Source organism: Eupeodes corollae, chromosome 1, assembly GCF_945859685.1.
Source record: "Eupeodes corollae chromosome 1, idEupCoro1.1, whole genome shotgun sequence".
NCBI lineage: Eukaryota > Metazoa > Arthropoda > Insecta > Diptera > Syrphidae > Eupeodes > Eupeodes corollae.
Window position 1 is genome coordinate 232,530,388 of NC_079147.1, and position 23,000 is coordinate 232,553,387.

The 23,000-nt window shown below is 36.4% G+C and overlaps 1 long non-coding RNA gene across 1 annotated transcript in view; it reads right to left on the reverse strand.

The window, feature by feature from the left end:
* The window catches only part of LOC129939378 (uncharacterized), a 242,308-nt gene that overhangs the window by 119,499 nt on the left and 99,809 nt on the right, over positions 1-23,000 (reverse strand). The window contains exon 2 of the long non-coding RNA XR_008780539.1: positions 22,356-22,450. This is a non-coding gene — a long non-coding RNA (uncharacterized LOC129939378). The remainder of the gene's footprint in view (positions 1-22,355; positions 22,451-23,000) is intronic.

Here is a 23,000-nt window from a genome sequence, read left to right on the forward strand (position 1 = left end):
TCTACATTTCAGTTTCGTAAAAAAATGTCGAACCGTTTGATTTTTTTTTAATTCAATATTTTTTTTAAAAATCCAAACAAAAAATTTGTACTTCTGATATAAAAAAATATCTTTCAAAATTTGAGATTATCAAACTTATTTTTTTATAAGAAATATTGTTTTCAACATTCGTAAAACTTTTGAGAAAAAATAATTTGATAGTTCTTAGTGCAAAATATAAAACCCTAAAAAAAAAACAATACTAAAACTTGGTAAGAATTAACTTCCGACTTAAATATCTTCTTGAAATTTAAAAGGCTTCCAACAATTTTTCAGAAAAAATGATTTTACACATTCAGTAAATTTTGTATAAAAATACAGGAGTCAGTTGTTCATAAAAAAAAATTAAGATCTATTCGGTTTTCGATATCTCGTGAATAATAGAAGAAATTGACTTCAAATTAATTATTAATTTCAACTATCCAATTTTTGCTTGTTTTTATAACAAATACATATTTTTAAGAAATGCCACTAAAATTGGTAAAAATTGGTTTTCTAATAAAAATCTCGCTAGCAAAAATAGATTTTGAAATCAAACTTTTTCATTATATGCAAAATATTGTTGGTCATTTTTAATGTTCTAAGAATGGTTCAACTGACAATTTTTTTAACCCAGCACGAAAACCTACAAACTTTTAAGCAAGAAAAATCGACATACGGGATGGGAAGTTATCAGTGTGGGTCGCAACTCAGCCCTTTTTTTCCGTATACTTTTGAAAACGCAAAATGAATAACCCTATTTCATATAACTAACCTACTATACAATAAAACCAATCTACTATTTATTTTGTTCTGGAAGCTATACACTGTACAGTAATTATAAACCAATTGTTTACTTAATTTATTTTCCTAAGCTTTGAACACTGCTGATACGAAAAAGCCTGGGCCAACGAAATCATAACGAAAACATTTCTTCTGTTTTTCAGATGAAGTAAATGCTTTTCAATGAGCGTAATTTTTCTATGAGATTTTCTCGTTCGTATTTTCGTTACACGTTACGTATACGTTTCGTACTTGAATACGTATAGAACAACCCAGTCAAGGACACGTGGAATACCTCTGCAGATAGGTTTACATGTACCCGTTTCACCTGTCTTAGGTTTCTTTATATAATAAAACCACGTAGGTTAACATAAAATCTCATTTTCTATCACTATAATCATGTTCTTTTTTAAGAATAAAAACAATGCCATTAACTTCATATATACCCACGTCAACTTTCCGCCCTAATTAAATCGCAAAAATTGTGTCTTGCATCAGCAAGAACCTAGTGAGGTGCAGTCAACAAAAATAAAAGAAGAAAATTATGGTAAACGATTTCCCCACATTCTCGTACCCTCGTACACGAAAAAACGGATACCTCAACATCGCCCACGGGCGCACATGCAGAAACACCTCGAGCAATAAATTAATCATTTTCAACCCCCGCATTGACCCATTGGAGGTCAACGATGATAGCAAGGAGGGATGTAAGGTGGAGGTGGTGGAGAATTTTCATTCGTAAAGGTGTGGCACAAAATGTTTAAGGTTTGTGTTATGATGCGATGCGCGATGAAATGTTTACTGTGAGTGCGACTTTTAACGATGCGATGCCTCAAAATGTTCGTTCGTCCTTTTTCTAGGAATAAAAGCTTAGAAACTCTGGCTGTAATGGATACCCATCCGAAAATGCATGACCTACAATAAACTAACATAGCATAATAGCTAAAGGGTATCACATTGTATTGAAAATGTTTTACTTTAGTTTGAAACCAAAATTTGTTGATTCTTTAGCTTGAAACTCAGAAGAATTATGGTCAACTGGATCTGAAGATTGAAACTTAAAAAAGGTTTTTGAATTTTGATCATATACTGATTAACGATTTCCAAAGGAATCACCTTTTTTCAAAAAAGTCTTCCGTCGAAAATTGTAAAAATAAGCTCCATTCTAGTTGATATTATATGTATTTAAAATTCATATTTTCTTTGATAATTCGTTCATTTTGAGATAAGTGCGTCCAACTAGAAACACATAACAATAAAATTGAGTTAATAATGCACTAAACCACCCCATATTTTGAACCTCTGCACTGCTTTCCAAAAATTCCAAAAATTGTTTAATGAATCGCCCCTTTTTTAATATATTCTCCCAAAAATAATGTAAAAGTAATTGCATTATGTACAAGTTGCATAATCACCCCAAAAGACAGGGAAAGGACGAAATTGCATATCGACAAAACTCTACATGTGCATGTTAGAGACCTGGGCTAACATCAAAAAACATTTTAATACTGAATAAGGTCAATTGTCCATGAGTTTTTAGCCGCAAGTGGTTTGGAGCTTTTTGAAAACAGGGTAACGACAATGAGCTTGGTATATATCTAACGTTTAAGTATTCTACACAGAATGCTTCTAATGAAGTCTTCAACAATTCATTCTATTAACTTTTTGTATGTTTCAGGATAGAAGCCATGGACGGGACATTATTATGCAGGAAATTCAAATGAAAACATTGTGATAGTAATTTTGATGGTTGTACTAGTTTTTGTTTCCTTTCTTTTCATGGTCTTTTTACAACAGAAATGCTTAAATTGAAGATGTTTTAAGATTTTTTGATTTCGAAATATTCATAAAAGTAGAGTTGAGGATCCAAACAAAATTTTTGAATATACAAATTTTTTATTTGAACGCTTAAATTATATATTCCGTAATTTTAAGAGTAACAATATATTACAATTACAATTGTTTTTGTATAGGGTTATACAGGCGCTACGTCCAATTTATGGTCGACATAATCCTCCTAGGAGAATCAACAATTGAGGGCTAGTGGAAAAATTTAAATCCACAGCACAGTTGCTGACGCTGAGCCTTCAGTTGCAGAAAGCTCTAATGTGTCTCTCACAAGTCGTTCTCAAGCGTTTTGCATCTCTGTGAGGTCGTTGTGGTGAATTTTGCGAAAAGATCTTGGCAATTATGCTAACAAGATCAAATTGACGCAAGAATTGAAACCGCTTGACCACCAGTAGCGTCGTATGCAGTGACGGATTTAGGTTTGCAGCCGCTGTAGGCCCCGTTCGATGCGCCGCTCTTTTTGATAAATTGAATTTCATTAATTTTGATCCAATATTTTTATTTTAAAATAACTTTACTTATTGAAATATAATTTTTTAAATATAAATAATAAACATGACAGTTAAATACTTGTAAACTTTAAACAGAGATCATGACAGTTAAATAAGTTATAAACTTTAAACAGAGATATCATAAATATTTTTTTTCAATATTAATTAATTTTAAAATTACTTTTTCCTGGCTTTGGTCCTTGGACAAGTTGAGCTTCAATTGGCAGTAATGCAAGAATATTAAGTCTATCTTGGCCCATGCTTGCGAGTAATTAGGTTTTTACGCGTTTTTGAGCGGAAAAAGATCTTTCTCATGAACAATTTGTAGCCGGAATAGTAAAAAAATAAACGGAGAGCAATGTCCACATTCGGATAAACATCTCGAAGACTCCGTGATGGATTACATTGCATAAATAGAATAGGGTAATAAACATTTGTGCAAAAATGTCTTGTCCAGAAAAAGCTGTTCTTTCATTTACCCGTGATCCATCTGGCTGAATACTTCTGGTTTTTTTGTGATGAGTATCATAACGATAATAATCGTGAACTCCAGATAATGTTTTTGTCTTTTTCTTCATAATCAGAAAATTGTGTGTCTCTCATGTCTTGAAGAAATAGAGCCAGAGAGTTATTGATCTGAACAACAGATGATAAACCACTTTAGATTCTTGAAGCTTCTTACTAGCAGCATTAAAACGATCTAAAATTACATTTCAAACGATGACCAGGATTGCTGTTTCAAAATTCTGTAATTTTCGCTGCAATCCTGTAGCTTCAGCTCGAGTAGTCGGTTTCTCATCCCTGCTTTCGGCAATAACAACGGACTAACGAGTTTGAGAAAGACTCTTAACTGTACGACTGTTCATTATGTCGAAACCATTATTAACTTCCCATAGGAAGTTATTGTAATGGGTCCGATTTGTCAAATTGAAAATTTTGACATTTCTCGACGTTTCAAGGTCCCTAGAGTCGAAATAAAAGATTTATAGAAAGATGTCTGTGCGTGCGTGTGTACGTACGTTCGTACGTCCGTACGTCCGTACGTTCGCGACGTTTTTTTCGTCCTCCATAGCTCAAGAACCAGAAGAGATATCGACTTCAAATAAATTTTGTTATACAGATGAAAAGGCAGAAAGATGCAGAAAGGACTCTCAAGAAAATTGCGTGGGTGGTTTTTTTACCATAGCAGTTTGGAAAAAAGGTGCAAATTTTGGTTAACCCTAAATATCTTACGAACCAAAAACGCTAGAGACTTGAATTAAATTTTATATAATATATTGTAACGTGATACCAAACAAGTATATTTTTTGAAAAAAATCAATATAACGGTTTTTTTTATAAATCAATAAAACTGAAAAAAAAATTTGTCATCTTCAAAATTTTACGACTGAAATATGATTTCATCTCCAAAACAATTTTGTGCAACGAACAATAATGTTTTTGATATCTGATAAAATTTTGAGAAAAATCTAATTGACAGTTTTTTTTATAAAAAATAAAAATCTAAAAAAAAACATTACTCAAAAAGGTAAAAATTGAATATCGATTCAAATATCTTTTCAAAAACTAAGAATTTAGGATTCAAACTTATTTTATCTTATAAGGAATATTGTTTTTAACATTTTGAAATTTTTTTAGAAAAATCGAATCGACAGTTTTTTTTACAAAAAATAAAAACCTAAAAAAAATTAATAAAAGTTGGTAAAAATTGATTTTCGACTCAAATATCTTTTCAAAACTTTGAGATAATAGCTTGTTATTAATTTTACTTATAAAAAATATTGTTTTCAACATTAGGACAAATTTTGAGAAAAATCGAATTTACCGTTTTTTTTACAAAAAATAAAAACATAAAAAAAAATTATAAAAGTTGGTAAAAATTTATTTTCGACTCAAATATTTTTCCAAAAATTGTATATATTGGCTTTTAACAACTTTTATCTTTCAACAAATATTGTTGTCAACATTCAATAAAATTTTGAAAAAAATCGAATTGACAGTTTTTGTGCAAAAAATTAAAAACCTAAAAAAAATTAACCAAAAGTTGGTGAAAATTGATTTTTGACTCAAATATCTTTTCAAAAATTTGAAATATTTTCTTCAAACTAATTTTATCTTATAAGAAATATTGTTTTCAATGTTCGATAAAATTTTGAAAAAAAAACGAATGACAGTTTTTTTGCAAAAAATAAAACTTTAAAAAAAAAAACAATTCTAATACTTGGTAAAAATTTACTTTCGACTCAAATAGCTTTTCAAAAATTAAAAATATTGGCTTCAAACTTATTTTATTTCACAGTAAATATTGTTTTCGATATTCAGTAATTTGTATATAAAAATCCAACAGTCCGTTTTTTCATTAAAAAAAAAATCTACAAAAAATAGTACGCAAATTTGGTAAAAATTGGTACGAGTACATATAGACAAACTTTGAAGCAAGACAAATCAACAGACGGGATTGGAAGTTATCAGTGTGGGTCGCATCCCAGCCTCTTTTTTTCGAGAGATTTTAACAAAGCATCCTCAATATCTTTAGGTTTATGGCCGATATTTGGTAGAAATTATAGAAACCTTTCAACAATCCCACCGTTATCACGTACATATCTGATAGTTATAGTAAGCTGACCAACATTATACCAAAATACCTAGCAGATTGCACTTCACTGGAAATTTGTTGTAGTAATTTGTACTGAATTAACAATATAATTTCTTCATAGATTGTTTAGACAAATACGACGTTTTTCCACTACCAGGTTGCGCATACAATTTTAAATGTTCAGATAAAAATAGATCAAATTCAGCAAGAAGCTCTACTGTTCCTAAAAAATTCCCATTATGGGGATCTCCTAATCGTTCTGAATTTAATCGAAATGGCAACCCTTTTGTTGATAGTGATTTAATAATTGCAATTACACGGTATAAAATTAGTTTTCAATACACTATTTTTTCATCAAATTGTTTTATTAGACGTTGATCAACACTGCCGTGAACTACTGCTCGAGCTTTAGACCTTCGATGCGTGCTTTTGAGTTTTTCCAGTCACGAAATCCTTCACCAGTAAAAACATTCATTTCACCACTTCTATCAAATAATAAGCATGGAACACAAAATACAGACCCTTTAGTTTCTAAATAACTCTTTTCATACAGTAAATACATGCAAATCTACGGTATTTTTATTTCACACTTAAAACAAATTGAGAAATTATTCAGCTTTAGTAATTTCAAAATGCTTTATACCCGTGCGATTAATCTCACTAAAGGAACAGAAACTAAAGAACATTACTCAATAAAGCCTATATAATAAATCTATTAAAAAATTAACATCTTACCCATGCACATTAAGAAGTATAAATTAATGAATTGAATTATAATATATTCTATAAATAATTTCTTATAAAAAATAATCTGAACCAATTTTTAAAATTGATTGTCTCTTTACTGTTTTTCGCCTCTAAAATGTTGGCATTTCAAAAATGTTGCCACTTCTCAAATTATGCCGCCCTAAATCCATTACTGGTCGTATGTTCGAAAATTGGACTAAGCGACTTGAACTTGAAAATGATTCGGATTTTAAACGAAAAGTCATCTTCAGCAATGAGGCTCATTTTTGGCTAAATGGCTTCATCAATGAACAAAAAATGCGGCATTGGTCATCTACTCCCTAAGTTGTCATTGCATTACTAAAAAATTACGGTTTAGTGCGGTTTATAGTCTGGAGGAGTTATTGGGCCGTACTTCTTCCATGATGATGAAGACCGGCACGTTTCCGTGAATAGGGATCGCTACTGTTCAATGATAACCGAATATTTTTAGCCCCGATTGGATGATATGGCCACACAGCAAATATTATTACAATCAATTTATTGAAAACCAATTTTGGAGAACGTGTTATCCCACGAAATGGTCCAGTTACTTGGCCGCCTGTTAGACTATATCCTGTATGGCTACTTCAAGTCTATGTTCTACAGCAACAAGCCAATGACAACTGATGAACTTCGTACTAATATCCAACGTGAAAATGCAGCAGTATCGGCCGATTTATGCTTGGAAACTGTCGAAAATTGGGTTGAGCGTCTGGACTTTTGCAAGCGTGCCCGTGGTGGCCATGCAAAGAAATCGAGTTTCATATATATTGAAATCTAACGTACTTTCAGAAGAATAAAGAATTTCATTGCTATCCAAAACCATTTTTGTTTTATTTAAAAAAAACTTTTGTAGCGCTCTTATTGGACAATCCGATATAATTCATGATTTCATTATCAAGTCAAGAATCAAGTCTGTGATCAAGACGTGATTGTCAAAACTCAGACAATTTAAACGCTGTTTTTGACGGAATTGTTTTCGTTATCAACAACACTTTTACTTTCGCTGCACAAACATTGAAATGCTTTGCTTCAAAATTAAAATGGCAACAGGACTCTATTAGAACGAAGTTTATGAAAATATAAACAATTGGATACAAAGCATTTATATAATTTGGGAACCTGAAGATGGATTGTTGGTGATTTTAATTAACCCAATCTAAATTGGATTCAAATTGATGACGATAACTTCCATGTTCCAATGAGATTTCATTAACTGACGGTATGTCTTTATGTGGCTTAAGTCAAATTAATGGTGTGAAGAACCGTTTTCGAAAAACACTCTGGTATTTTTCTGGGAAATCATATGCTCTGAAGAAGCTGTGATTTCTTCTACTGTCAAAAGAAGAAAGATGAAGATAGATACCATCCTGCATTGGACATAGCACTTAATTCAAACATGATTTTAGCTCCCATTCTATTTAATAGTATCCTACAACTTGACGAATATTTAAGTCCTGGTCCCGACGGTGGACCATCATCCATTTTAAAGAAATGTGCTGAGTACTTTGTAGGTACATCAAATAAAAAACTAGCTGTTTTCTTTTATCTACAAGAGCTCTTTTAAGTTAATTTGTTGTGAATTCTGGTGTCCCTGAGGGTAATCATCTTGGTCCTATTCTATTTGTTTGATTTATAAATGACGATTCATCTATCTTAATATATGATAATGACATAAAAATTTTCAAAAAAATGAACTCTACATCTGATTTTCTTCTCTTGTAAGAAAACTTAATATTATTTAGAGAATAGTGCAACCGTCTTGTTTTAAATGTTGACAAATGTTAACCGATGAGTTTAACACGTACAAAAGTTCTAACCGTTTTAAATTAGATTCGTGTCCTTTATTTAGAGTATAGATATGTTTTTTTTGACTTGGGTGTTGTCTTAGATTCTAAAAGATGAGAACGTCTGAGGATGCTTCGAGAGAAAAATTCTTCGGGTGATTTTTGGTCCCGTACGCATAGATGGTGAATTAAGGAGAAGATATAACGACGAACTGTACAGGCTGTACACCGACACTGACCTAGTTAGCAGAATTAAAGTCCAACGGCTTAGATGGCTGGGTTATGAAGAGCGAATGGACATCAACGCTCCAGCCCGGAAGGTCTTTAAATCCAATCCCGAGGGACAGCGCAGTAGAGGAAGACCGCGACTCAGGTAGCGCACGCAGGTGTGCGAAACTGGAGACACTAGCTAGGGACCGAGCTGGCTGGAGACGCATGTTGGTTGAAGCCCAGGTCCGCCCGGACTGTAGCGGCACTTTAAGTAAGTAAGTAAGTTGTCTTAGATTCTCAACTAACATTTAATGAAGAGGGATGAGTTACGTTTTTGTGACCGTTCGTCGACAGCACTCTACACAGTTTTGATTAAGAATATGATGAGCTTACAATACATTGCCGTTAATTGTTCACATCTGAAGGACAATAAGGATGATAATCTTAAAATGAATATAAAAAAGTAAGGGTCCTGTCATCTGCAAAACAGTTAAGATGGTTAGAATGTTTAAACAAAGGATAATTTATAAAAAATAAGGACGAGTTTAAGAGTGTTTATTTTGTGAAGATCACATTTGATCCCTTCCAAAACTACTTGAATTGAATGAAACTAAAAGGTGATTTTTTACCTTACAAAGAAGACATTCAACAATACCAAATGTACGCATTTTAGATAAGATACCAAACTCTATCAAATGCTTTTCTTTACTTTCTTTTTAATTGTAAAAAATCAAAACCAATTCAATACCTAAATCAAATATACATCTCTGGCCAGTAATGGTCTTAAGGTTCCTAATTCTATCACAATATTTTAGTTTATATTAAAACTTTTGCCCAAAGTATCTTAAGAAAAGCTATAGATTATTTTATTTTAATACCATTTATCTACCCCTTCATATTATATCTTTCTGTTGACACTGGTTCTCATTATCAAATCGATGACAAGCCCACGACACCTAAATTTCGATTTCTTTGATTTATTAGTCAAATCTTGCATCTAATGTTGACCCTTTATCATTTTTGTTTTTTGTTTGAAACAAAGTCTTAAACTTGATGTGAGAAATTTAAAAATGAAAAATGGTGACAAAAATCAAATATTGATATGGGTTTATGAATCGCTACTTATTTGAAAGGTCATAAGAAAATATTCATCTCTCAAAAGTTTCAAAAACAGAGGAATCTTTGATTTCTATAGACATGAAGCAAAACTCAAAATTACACTGTATAATGTGTTCCGATGTAGTTTAGTTTTTCCTTTTTTAATTTTGAAAAAATGCAAAAATATGAATTTTATGAAATATAATCACAATTTATGAATTCAAAAAATAAAAAATTGAAAAAATTATTTAAGAGACATCATGGTTTTTCCATTGATGAACGAAAATGTCCATTGGATGTAACGTTCTGGCCAATTTTTTGAAGTTGCTATTATGTTACTTGGCCTCATTTCATGGCACAGGAGCGCGTCCATGTTGAAATACCAAACCAAGATACAAATTAAAAATTAAACTATCAAAAATTGGCCTTATTGTACTTTACAAAAGGGAAAGAAGGCGACTTTGATATTGTGAAATAAGATCAACTTATTTTTATGACAAGTGTAAGCATCGAGCATATTATAGAATTAGAAGAAGTTGATAGGTTGATGTTTATGCAAACAAAAATACATTAATCCGGGAATACCGCCCGCTATTGTTCTGAAAATTTGTTCTTCAACTCTGACAAAACCATTCCGTAAGTTTTTCAATTTCCTTCCTTTACGACCGAAAGTACAACTTTCGCAGAAATAGGTCCTTTGGTGGATCAAATCTTTCCATCGTTTTGGAGAAAATAAGATTATTGCACTTGATATTTCAAAAGCATTTGATCATGTTTGGCATCAAGCTAAGCTCTCTAAATGAAAATGCGCGCTTTCGGTTTTCATGAATCCCTCCTTCATTGGATAAGTAATTAACTTTCGAAAACCATAAAATAAATGCTGGTGTGCCCCAGGGCTCTGTTCTATCTCCAACAAACTTTCTTATTTTTGTAAATGATCTTCTGTCTGCAACTTCTAATCTGATACATTGCTTCGCTGACGATAGTACTTTTATCTTTTCATATTCGTCATCCCATCCTTCGGATGTGGAACTATGCATCGACAAAATATGATAAGCTCATTAAATTCCGACCTAAACAGCATTGTACAATGGGGATTAAAAAACTGCGTGGAATTTAATACATCTAAAACCCAATGCTGTATTGTATCGTTAAAGCGAGATATACCCTCCTTGCCATTATCTATAGATGGCACTTGCATCGTGGAGACTAAACATCTCGATATTCTTGGTATGTGGGTTACCAACCATCTCTGGTGGAACGAACACATACGTAATGTCGCCAAAAATGCAGCAAGATGTTTGAGTTTTCTAAAACGATGCAAGAAGTTTTTCTCCCCCTCTGATCCAGCTTTTATCTACAAGACTTATATACATCCAAAGCTTCAGTATAACTCTCATCTCTGGGCTGGTGCTCCTGCAACTTACTAAAGCCTCTTGGATAGCTTTGAACGTAAGACAATTCAATTAATTGGTTATAATTCCATCATATGATCATTTACGTGGCTTAAACATCATCGTAAGGTTTCTTGTCTTACACTTTCTCACCGTCATTTTAACGGTTTATGCTTAAGAGAAATATCCAGTTGCATTCCTACCCTTAAATAGTTCAACCGTATTACTCGCACTTATAATAATGCTCATCAATATACTCTTGAGCTCAACTTCGGCCGTAGTGTCAAGTATAGAGATTCGTTCTTTAGCTGTACTACGTGAATTTGGAATGCCTTTCCATACTTTGTCTTGCCAGCCATTACAATATTCAGGATTTCAAAAAAAATGTGCACCGGCACCTCTTTTCAACACCTCTCTCCCTCTACTAGTGCTCGAACTGTGTCTTTACAAAAAAAACGCGCTTTAAAAAAAAAAAAATATTGGAATAAAGCCAATTTGGCTTAGTTTCCAAGTGTTTAAGAGCATTAAGACCAACACCTGGGTGGTGGAATGTTGTAGGATCTGGGGGCTTATGCTGCAACTTTTCCTACACACCAAGTGTTTACTTTAGCTCCTCGTGGTAATCGACGGATACTGGTTATATCTTTAGATATAACTTGCGAAACTTGTAAGCGCGGATGCAAAACCGGGAAAAAAAAAGAATCTTATCAACGGAACGACACCGGACTACGCATTGAGAGTTTGTACGTGGAATGTTTAGAACCCTCTACACTCGAGGTGCAACTCAGAAACTTGAATTAGTCCTCTCGCAGTATAAGGCAGATATTGCTGCGATCCAGGAAATACGAAGGATAGGATCAGGGACAATGAAGAGAAAGAATTGCGACATTTATTATAGCTGTCATCAAAGATTGCATATACATATTTGAATGCGGATTCGGCTTAGATCAAAATTCATGGATTTTAAACCAATAAGTGATCGCCTGGCTGTGATCCGCATCAAGGCCACATTATCAGAATATCAGTATAATATGTGCACACGCCCCTACCGATGATACTGAGGAGTCTAGCAAGGAGGATTTCTACGACCTCCTGGATAGAGCTTACGGTGGCTGTCCAGAGTACGACGTCAAAGGAAGGAAGACATCTTTCGCGGATTAGTTGGAAAGCACAACCTCCACGAAGAAACAACAGATAATGGCTTCCGATTAATTGACTTTGCAGCAGCTTGTAATACGGTGATAAGTAGCACTAGGTTTCCAAGACGGAAGATCTACACAGCAACCTGGCGATCTCCGGATGGTCGAACCACAAACCAAAAAAATAACAATTCCGCCGGTTCGGATGGAATACCCGCGGAACTTTTTAAACATGGGGGAAGTGTTTTGATAAACCGCATGCACCAGGTCATCACCAAGGTGTTGGAGGAAGAATGCATACCCACTGACTCGTCGATGCCCCATCTACAAAAAAGGCGACCCGATGTTATGCAAAAACTACCGTGGCATATCCCTTCTTAATGTTGCAAACATTATCCTATCCAACGTACTGTGTGAGCGTCTTAAACATTTCTGCAACACAAATCTAGGCACGAACCAGTGTGGTTTTAGGCCAGGCAGATCAACGATAGACCAAATATTCACACTGATTCAGATCCTGGAAAAGACGAAACCCACCATCTTTTCATCGACTTTAAGTCTGCTTATGATAGCATCCACCGCCAAGAGCTTATGATGGCGATATCTGAATTTGGGATCCCGAACAAACTGATCTAGTTGTGCCGCATGACGCTAATCAATACGCAGTGCAGTGTGCAAATGGGTAACAGCTCATCCGAGTTATTCCAAACTTGCGCAACATAGTCCTGAAGCAGGTAGTGCGTAAGGCAGGTGTGAGCACGGAGAGCACTATCTTCATCATTTTCACCCAGCTCCTAGGCTATGCGGACGACATTGACATAGTCGGTCGATCCAAAAGAGCTGTGCTTCAGGCCTTCACAGCGATTGAAGAACAGGCGAAACTAGTTGGTCTTGAAGTGAAAGAGGACAAAACAAAGTACATGTTACCGCCTAGGACAAAACGTCACTGTTGGTAGCAGCAATTTTGACAAAGTTAAGGAGTTTCCCTATCTTGGAACAAACATCAATCCCACGAACGACACCATAAGGGAGATCCGAAGAAGAATTACCCTAGCGAACCGCTGCTGCTTAGGTTTAGCCAAACAACTGGGTTCAAAACTCCTTACTCGAAAGAAAAAGTGTCTGCTAAACAAAACTTTGATTTTACCAGTCCTACTCTACGGCGTCGATTGCTGTACGATAAGTAAAAAAGGAGAATTGATACTGGGCACTTTCCAAAGAAAAATTATTCGACGGATTTTTGGTAACGTATGCGACGATGACGAATGGAGAAGAAGATACAACCGAGAATTGTATGAACTGTAGCAAGATGTGGATGTAGTCCAAAAGGCCAAAAAAACGACTACATTGGCTCAGCCACATCGAGCAAATGGACGACAACGCTCCAGCCAAGAAAGTCTTCTGAGCCCAGCCCCCAGGTTCAAGACGACAATGAAGACTGAACCTACGGTACAAGGACCAAGTGACTGCGGATGCCAGAGCGCTTGGTCTCGGTGACTGGAGAGTGGATGCGTGGGATCGTTCACGATAAAAGACTGCAGTATCTGAGGGTGAGACCCTTCATGGATTGTGAGCCGGATAAGTAAGTAAGACCAACAGCTAAAAATTGGTTCTGAAGCACTTAACAAAAGTGAAATATGTCCAATTTTTGAAAACTACCTTACTTAAGGTGGCACTACAGTCCTTTGTTAACTAGGGTCTCAATCAACAAACTTCTCTATCTAGCTCGGTCCTAGCTAGATTTCTCCAGTTTCGCGCTCCAAGTTGGATGGGAAAAATTTCCGCTAGTGTGCGCCACCTGATTCGGGGTCTCTACTGCGCTTTCCTGTGGGTGTGGATTCGAAGACTTTCCGGGCCAAAGCATTGGTTCTACGTGACCTAGCTATCTTACTCGTTGGACTTTTTAGTCCATGCTTCTGCACCGTAAAGCAGGACGGGGATGATAAAGGACTTTACCACTCAATTGCTTTCTTTGCCCAAATAAACAGCGGTTAGCAAGAGTTATTCTTCATTTGATCTCAGCGCTGATAGGCACATGAGACGAAGACCTCAATAACCTCAAACTTACTTCTGTCGATCGTGACGTTTTAACCGAGACGTCGGTGTTGTAAGTCCTTTATTGACGACAGCATGTGCTTTTTTTTGCCCTCATTAAACGTTAAACCCATTTTTGCCGCCTCTGCCTCAATACTCACAAAAGCCCCATTGACATCACGCTGAGTTCTTCCGATTATGTCAATGTCATCAGCATATGCTAGTAATTGGACAGACTTTTGAAAGATAGTGCCTCTGCACTCTGACGTGTGAGCTCTGCACTATTCTTTCAAGCACGATGTTAAAAAAATCGCATGACAGCGCATCACCTTGTCTTAAGCTTTTTTCGACATTGAAAGGTTCTTTTAACTTGTTTCCAACCTGTATGGAGCAGCGTGAATTCTCCATGGTCATCCTGCTCTTAAAGACGGGTTCGGCAGGGATTCCAAAACTAGACATGGCTCTATACAATTCGTCCCTGTAAATTCTGTCATATGCAGCCTTGAAATCCATAAAAATATGGTGCGTTTCGATTTGGTGTTCTTAGGTTTTTTTTTTGCAGGATCTGCCGTAAAGTGAATATTTTATCGACTGTGGATTTCCTGGTCTAAAACCACACTAATAAGGACCTTTTAGGTTTTTGACAATGGCTTTTATTAGTTTTTGTAGGCAATGATGTTAAGTAGACTGAAACATCTATAGCTGGCGAACTTTAGAAGGTGCCCTTTCTTCCAATTTTTGGAAAGTTTGGCTTTATTTCACGACACCATCGCTATTTACCTCTTAAAAAGACACCCACTACAATTGATTAAAATCCCAAACACAAATATACAGAACATTTATGAAACATTAAAAAAATTAATAAGAATCCTGATTGGTTAATAAGGTCAAAAAATGTAAATCAAGATATTTCTCTCCTGCTCAAAACAAAATAAAATACAAAAGATTCTAGGTGTAATCAATATTTTATTTTACCTGCATAGATACAAAATTTAATGTATTTTAAAGAACTTAATGCATCCATCATCATCATATTTTGAAACAAAAAAGTTACAGAACTTAAGACATATAATAAAATATAAAGGCACTCGTCTAAGTCGTAGATGCTTGCATAGGTTAACGTATATCTGGAAGTGTGTTTTTGTTTATTCTTCGTTAGGGAAAAGCATCCCAACATCGTCAAAATTATAAGCATTTTCCAAGTATGTACAAATTAGGAAACGAATGAAATGTTTTTAATATTGGTTGACGGCAAATATTTAACAAAACTAAACTGTTTTCGGCTTCAGTGAACAGTTTTTTTTATCAAAATATAAGAACCTAAAGTTGCGAAGCACCAACAAGACTAACGGACGGATTTACTGTTGCAACCCACGCAAACAAAATAAGGACAACGAACTTCGGATCTGTACAAGGAATGTTAGGTCCCTTAACAGACCACGTGCAGCCGAACAATTAGGGGAAGCCCTAAAATGCTGCAAGGCAGATATTACCGCCATCCAAGAAGTGCGATGGGATGGACCGGGCAAACGCAAACTGAAAGACTGCGGTGTATACTACGGCGACTGCTACCGAGAACAAAGACAGCGTCTATTTGGGTGTGGATTTGGTGTTGGAACTAGGCTCAGGCAAAAAGTCTTAAGTTTCAACAGTGTGAGCGAGCGCATCACGACAATCCGCACCAAGGCTAAATTCGCCAACATAACCCTAATATGCACGCATGTGCCAACAGAGGAGAAAGATGAAGACACCAAAGACATATTCTTCGAACTCTTGGACAAGACATATATATGAGCAGTGCCCTGGCTATGACATTAAAATTGTCTTAGGAGATTTTAATGCCAAGCTAGGAAGAGAAGACATCTCTGGTGGAATAATCGGGAGATACAGCCTGCACGACATAACCTCCGACAACGGATTCAGGCTGATCGATTTCGCTGAGGGGCCGAGACATTCTGGAAGCTAGTACGCAGTTCACGCATCTTAATATATACAAGGGGACATAGAAATCTCCTGATCAATCAACCGTCAACCAGATTGACCACATTGCGATCGACGCTCGACACTTCTCCAGTATACAGGATGTTCGGACATTTCGAGGCACCAACATTGACTCGGACCAATACCTCGTTGTAGATAAGGTACGGCTACGGATATCCCGATCCAAGCCAAAACAAGGAAGTACTGTGAGAAGATTCGACGTTAGACGGCTACAATCGCAAGAGACTGCCATGTCCTTTTCCGATCGAGTCTCCAATATCCTTTGAAGGAGTCCTATGCTGCCTGCATTAAGCATTAAAAATATTGAAGAGGCATACAAAACGGCGCTGCACCAAAGGACTAGAGCTGCTCGCGAGCTCTACGACCAGAAGAGGAGAGAGGAACACTGGCTTCTTAGATGGAAAAAAAGAGAGCATGAGAAGAGCGCGTTCGAGGAGATAGAGGGATCTCACAACAGGAATGAGGTTCGTAAGTTTTACAAAAAAATAAAAAAAAACTCCCAAGGATACCAGCCACGAACTGTAGCCTGTAAAGACGATCAGGGGAACATCATAGTATAACCGCAGTCTATGCTGAGAATATGGAAAGATCACTTCTCCAAATTATATAAGGGCGATGACGAACCGAATTCCGCTGTAAGGGAGATAGAACCACTCAACCTCGGCGACGCAGATCGACAATTCCGCCTACCAGACCTTGACGAAGTGAAGAAAGCTATATCTAAACTTAAATGAAACAAAGCGCTGCTGGAGCTGACGGCATCGCTTCCCAACTATTAAAAGCAGCAGGCGATTACTTGGTAGGGAGCATGCACCAACTCATCTGCAAAATATGGTCGGAAGAAAAAATGATACAAAGGAAAGGAGACCCTCTAAAATGCGGCAACTACAGATGCATCAGTCTCCTTAACATTGCATATAAGATCCTCTCTGCCGTATTATGTGAATCTCTGAAGCCGTTCGTCAACAACCTGATAGGTGCTTATCAGTGTGGCTTCAGTCCAGGAAAGTTTACGATTGACCAAATATTCACACTATGGCAGATCTTGGAAAAAACCCAGGAGCTTCAATTCGATACCCAATATCTCTTTATTAATTTTAAAGCCGCGTATGACAGCATCTATAGGGAAGAGCTCTACCGAGCAATGTCTAGTTTTGGCATCCCTGTCAAACTTATCCGTTTGTGCAGAATGACGATGGAGAATGCACGCTGCTCTATCAAGGTCGGAAAAGATGTTACCGATGCATTTGATGTCACAAAAGGTTTTAGACAAGGCGATGCACTTTCATGCGACTTCTTCAACATCGTTCTGGAAAAAATTGTGCAAAACTCAACCGTCAACACCAGAGGCACAATCTTCCAAAGGTCTATCCAATTACGCGGATACGCAAATGATATTGACATAATTGGAAGATCAAAGCGTGTTGTCAGTGGAGCGTTTTTGCGAATTGCGACGGAAGCGAAGAAGATGGGTTTAGTGCTCAATGAGGGTAAGACCAAGTATATGCTGTCATCAAAAAAGGACACTGAACGACGACGTCTTAGACACAACGTCACCATGGACAGCTTTAACTTTGAGGTAGTTAAGGACTTTGTCTACCTAGGCACGGCTATTAACACAGACAACGACACCAGCGCTGAAATCAAACGATGAATAACTCTTGCAAATCGCTGCTTCTTTGGACTTAGAAGTCAATTAAGCTGTAAAGTCCTCTTTCTATAAAATCACCATCTATAAGACACTCATCATCCCGGTTCTCATTTATGGCGCTGAGGCCTGGACCCTGTCAAAGAAAGATGAGAGCGTCTTTGGATGCTTCGAGAGAAAAATTCTTCGGTTCATTTTGGGTCCCGTACGCATAGATAAAGAATGGAGGAGAAGATATAACGACGAACTGTACGGGCTGTACAGCGACACTGACCTAGTTAGCAGAATTAAAGTCCAACGGCTTAGATGGCTAGGTCATGTAGAGCGGATGGACATCAACGCTCCAGCCCGGAAGGTCTTCGAATCCAATACCGAGGGACGGCGCAGTAGAAGAAGACCGCGATTCAGGTGGCGCACCCAGGTGGAAGAGGACCTCAACCAACTTGGCGTGCGAAACTGGAGACAGCTAGCTAGGGACCGAGCTGTCTGGAGACGCATGTTGGTTGAGGCCCAGGTCCGCCCCGGAATGTAGCGCTACCTTAAGTAAGTAAGTAAAGGAAATACTACTAACATTTGGTTGAAATTGAAATTGATTTTCGAATCAAATATTATAAGAATAAATAGAGACATGGACTTAAAGCTTATTTTGTCTTACACAACAGTTATTGTTTTCACGTGGAAACATCTGAAATTATCAGAATTCACAGTTTTTTTGGAAAGAAAAAAAAATTAAAATCAAGAATATTTTATGGAAAATTGGTACAAAAATATACAGAAATATTGTTCTTTTTCCATAAAACTTTATTGCTACAAGACAATTTCCTTAAATTTGTTTTATTATTTAAGTGACCTTTACAATACATATAGTTCTATGTTACTTTCTTTTGCAAGTTTTGGATTCTTCGGCCAACTTGGGCTTAATTTATTTACGAATACAAAACTTGCCCTAAGTTATAAGCAAGAGGCATTAACGTAGTAAAAGCATCACGCATACATAAAATTAAACGACAAAGCTATCTTCTCTGGATAAAAGAGACATCATCAAAAATTTGAAACCAAAACTCACTTCTTTTGGCTATCACCCATCATTTCAAACCGAATACGAGGAGTATTGGAAAAGTTTTACAGTAAAGAAAATAATATAAGATACTATATCTATATACAACCTATGCAAGTAATAAAAGCGAAAATAAAGCTAGGAACACTTACATAAGTACGTAGCCATAAAATAAAGAATATGGGTGTATCCTCAGCTAAATCACATATTCCAAGAATCGAAAAACGCTCAAAAACCACCCTCACAAGGGAATATATTTTGATTTTACCTGCGCAAATTTAACAGCGAAATAGATTGAGTTGTGATGAATATGAAATCATGAAGGTTTGAAGGAAAAGATGGAAGTTCTTTATGTGTTATTGTTGTAAATGCCCCTTCGTCATCTGCACGACTTTTATGTTCATCTATTTTTAGAAATTTATCTTGGAGTTTCATACCAAGAGATTAATGTTAGTTTAAGTGCATCGTAACATTAATATTTTATTCCAAATAAAGAAACACCTTCGCGTATTATGATAATGAGAAATAAATCATAAAAAGGGATACTAGACACCTTTGTGGAGACTTAAAACGCGGTGACACTCGTTTGCACTTATTTAAGAAAGTAGGGATTTGGATAGACGACTCGAATTACAATAAATCTAACGATGTGGTCTTGAATCCAAACTACTTATTTTAATAAAATGTTGATAATGATAAAGAATAGCAGGAACTGCATCAGCAGTGTAAATCTTCACTAATTGATTTGGATCTTATTTATAATATCCTCAGATTGAAAAATTTCAACCAAAATTAATGTTGGTGTGGAATTTAATTTATACACATACTTCATTTATACATCACACCTAAACACTTTAAAAAAACTGAACCTTAAATCGGAAAGGAAACTTAAGTCCGATTTAAGTGAAAACTAAAGTTTTTTTATTGATCTCATAGAATTCTATACAAAAAATGATTAAATCAAAACAAAGGCCTTTTTTCTAGACCAGAAAAATTAGACTCAAAAAGGCCTTTCTTCAAAAATATTTCAGGCAAATGTGTCCTTTACTGAAAAATCTTCCCTTGCACCCGAAAACTAAAGAATTAAAATAAAATACTTAAGTGTGCAAATGAAGGATATCTATTACTACACCAAAAAGATAGCGACTAGCTTTGGAAAAAAAATAATATGGAAAGCCAAAGGGGTTATACCAAATAGTACACTCTGGCGTATAAGCACTTTTTCACAAACATTGTTCTAGAGGCCGTGTGTTTACAGATATAGAATACTTCTTTCACTGGTAGGAATGTTGTTAGCTGCAGCTTCCAAAATGAAATAATTACATTGCTTCTGAAGAGACTTAGCAAAATCATAGAAGAAAGAAGGTTAATCCCAAACCATCAGTTTGGCTTTAGAAATAAACACTCCACGATAGACCAAGTTCATAGAATATCGGATGCTATAAAAAAAGCAAAAGGAGAAAAACAAGTATGTTCAGCCATTTTCTTACATGTTGCTCAAGCTTTTGACAAGGTTTGGCATGAGGGACTTGAGAACAAACTGCAAAGGGATCTTCTCAGGCAGTACTTTGAAATATTAAAATCGTACATCTCAAGCCGGTGTACCACAAGGAAGTGTCCTAGGTCCTTCTGTCTTCGTCTCAACATGCCTACTGTAAAGGTAAATCGGTGGAAAAAGCGTTACACACTTTAGTACGCACAATCGAATATTCCCTCCATCTTAAAGAGTTCACTATGGTTGCTTTCCTTGACATCGAAGGTTCCTTTAACAACGTGGACACATCTGCAATCACATCTGCCCTGACATCTCTAAATGTAGAGAGTTCGCTTCGGGAGTTAATTCATTTAATGCTTACTAGCAGAATAATTAACTCAAAACTGGGGAACTCTTCTAGCAGACGATTCGTTAGTAGAGGGACACCGCAAGGTGGTGTTCTATCCCCTCTCCTCTGGAACCTAGTGGTGAATGAAATCTTAACTAGTCTGAATGCGGAGGGTTTCAGAGTGATAGCCTATGCGGACGACGTTGCTATAAAAATCTCAAGAAAGCCTTGGAAAAATGCCTTGGACAGACTAATACTTTGGGCTGATCGGTGTGGACTGGGTGTTAACCCACACAAAACCGATCTTGTCTTATTTTTGAGGAGATACAAAATTCCATTTGTCAACCGTCCTTATATTAAAGAAATTCAATTAAAATTCTCAGACGAGGCTAAAAACCTAGGTCTTGTCTTAAACAAAAAAATAAATTGGAAACGTAACGTACAGGAAAGAGTCAGAAAAGCTACTGTAGCTCTCTTTTCTTGCAAAAAAGCTATTGGTAATAAATGGGGTTTGCAACCCAGAAACATGCATTGGCTATACACATCGGTAATCAGATCAATTTTAACGTAGTGTGGCAGTTGGGGGACTGCTTTGAAGAAACGTATAAACAGGGATAAGTTAAATACAGTCCAACGTTCAGCCTGCCTATGACATATTTAGCAAACAAATAGCTGCAAGCTCTGCTATTCGCCTCAATGCTTCGTCGCAGTGGACTAACAACAACATTCCAATCAATTCCAAAGCACACAGACTACACCATCCCCCAACTAAAATTCGACAGAAACTTCCAGATTTCTATACCTACCAGATCTTTTTGGGAGGATAGGACATTCTTGGAGGATGAGCCAATCCACTTTTGCATAGTTGGCTCAAAAACCAAAGAAGGGATTGGTGGTGGTGTGTACTCTGAACGACTGAAATTAAGGCTCTCATTCCGCCTTCCCAATCATTGTGGCGTGTTCCAGGCGGAACTTTTGGCGATTAAGGAAGTCTTGTCTTGGCTCAAAGAAAACGTGATATCAACATCTCATATCCGTATTTTCTCTGACAGCCAGGCCGCTATCAAATCTCTGGACTCTATAATAGTCCATAACTGTCGATCATCTCTAATGGAGATGGCGCAACAGTTTAATATTCACCTTTGCTGGGTGCCGGGCCATATAGACATTCCAGGTAACTGTAAGGCAGATGAACGCCAGGAACGGTACAGTACAGCCCATCCTACCACGTTTGGCAAGTACTGGCATACCAATCACTACTTGTAAACTGTTGCTAATGCAAGACGCTGCGAGGAGGGCAGTCACCAGGTGGAACAACATCTCCACGTGTCAAGCCACAAAAAAAATCTGGCCAACACGGGATATAAAACGTTCAAGGTGCTTGCTCTCTCTAAGCAGATCGCATATAAGCTCGATAACAGGTTTCATAACCGGACACTGTCTAATAGGAAAGCACGCCACGAGACTAGGCGTATTCTCAAATGACTTTTGCAGAAGCTGTTTGGACGAGGAAGAGGAAGAAACGGTTCTTCATCTTCTCTGCACATTCCCTGCTCTAGCTCGAAAACGCAAGAATTACCTAGGAGAATTCTTCTTTAACGATCTAAACTATCTAAATCATATCGGTATAATCTGGTTCCATTGAGCTTTAGGAGGAAACCTCAAGATTCATGTGGTATCACAATGGGCCATTAAACTGGCCTAAGTGTGTCCGTTTCCATCTTGGACAGCCACTATAACCTAACCTAACCTAACCTAATCTACCCTGTATTTACTATACACAAGGGATATTCCAGTTGGTAATCACACCATAATGGCTACTTTTGCAGATGATACTGCAATTTTAGTACCCGACAAATGTGTCTCTAAGGCAGCAGTAAAACTACAAAATGCCGTCAACACAGTAAGAGCTGGGACCGAAAAATGGCGTATCAAACTCAATGAAACAAAATCTTCACATATAACCTTCACAAATAAAAAGATAAACAATATTCCAATAATCATTCATAATCAAGCTGTACCTTACGTCGATATGGCCAAATACCTTGGAATGACTTTGGATGCAAAGCTTAAGTGGAAAGAGCACATCAAAAAGAAAAGAACTAAACTTGAAATATAGAAAAATGTACTGGTTGCTTGGTAACAACTCTCATTTATCAATCCAAAACAAAATAATGCTTTATAATCAAGTACTAAAGCCTGTTTGGAACTATGGAATCCAATTATGGGGCTTTACAAAGAAAACAAATACCGAAATCATACAAAAATTCCAAAACAAAGTCCTTCGTCGAATAGTTATTGCACC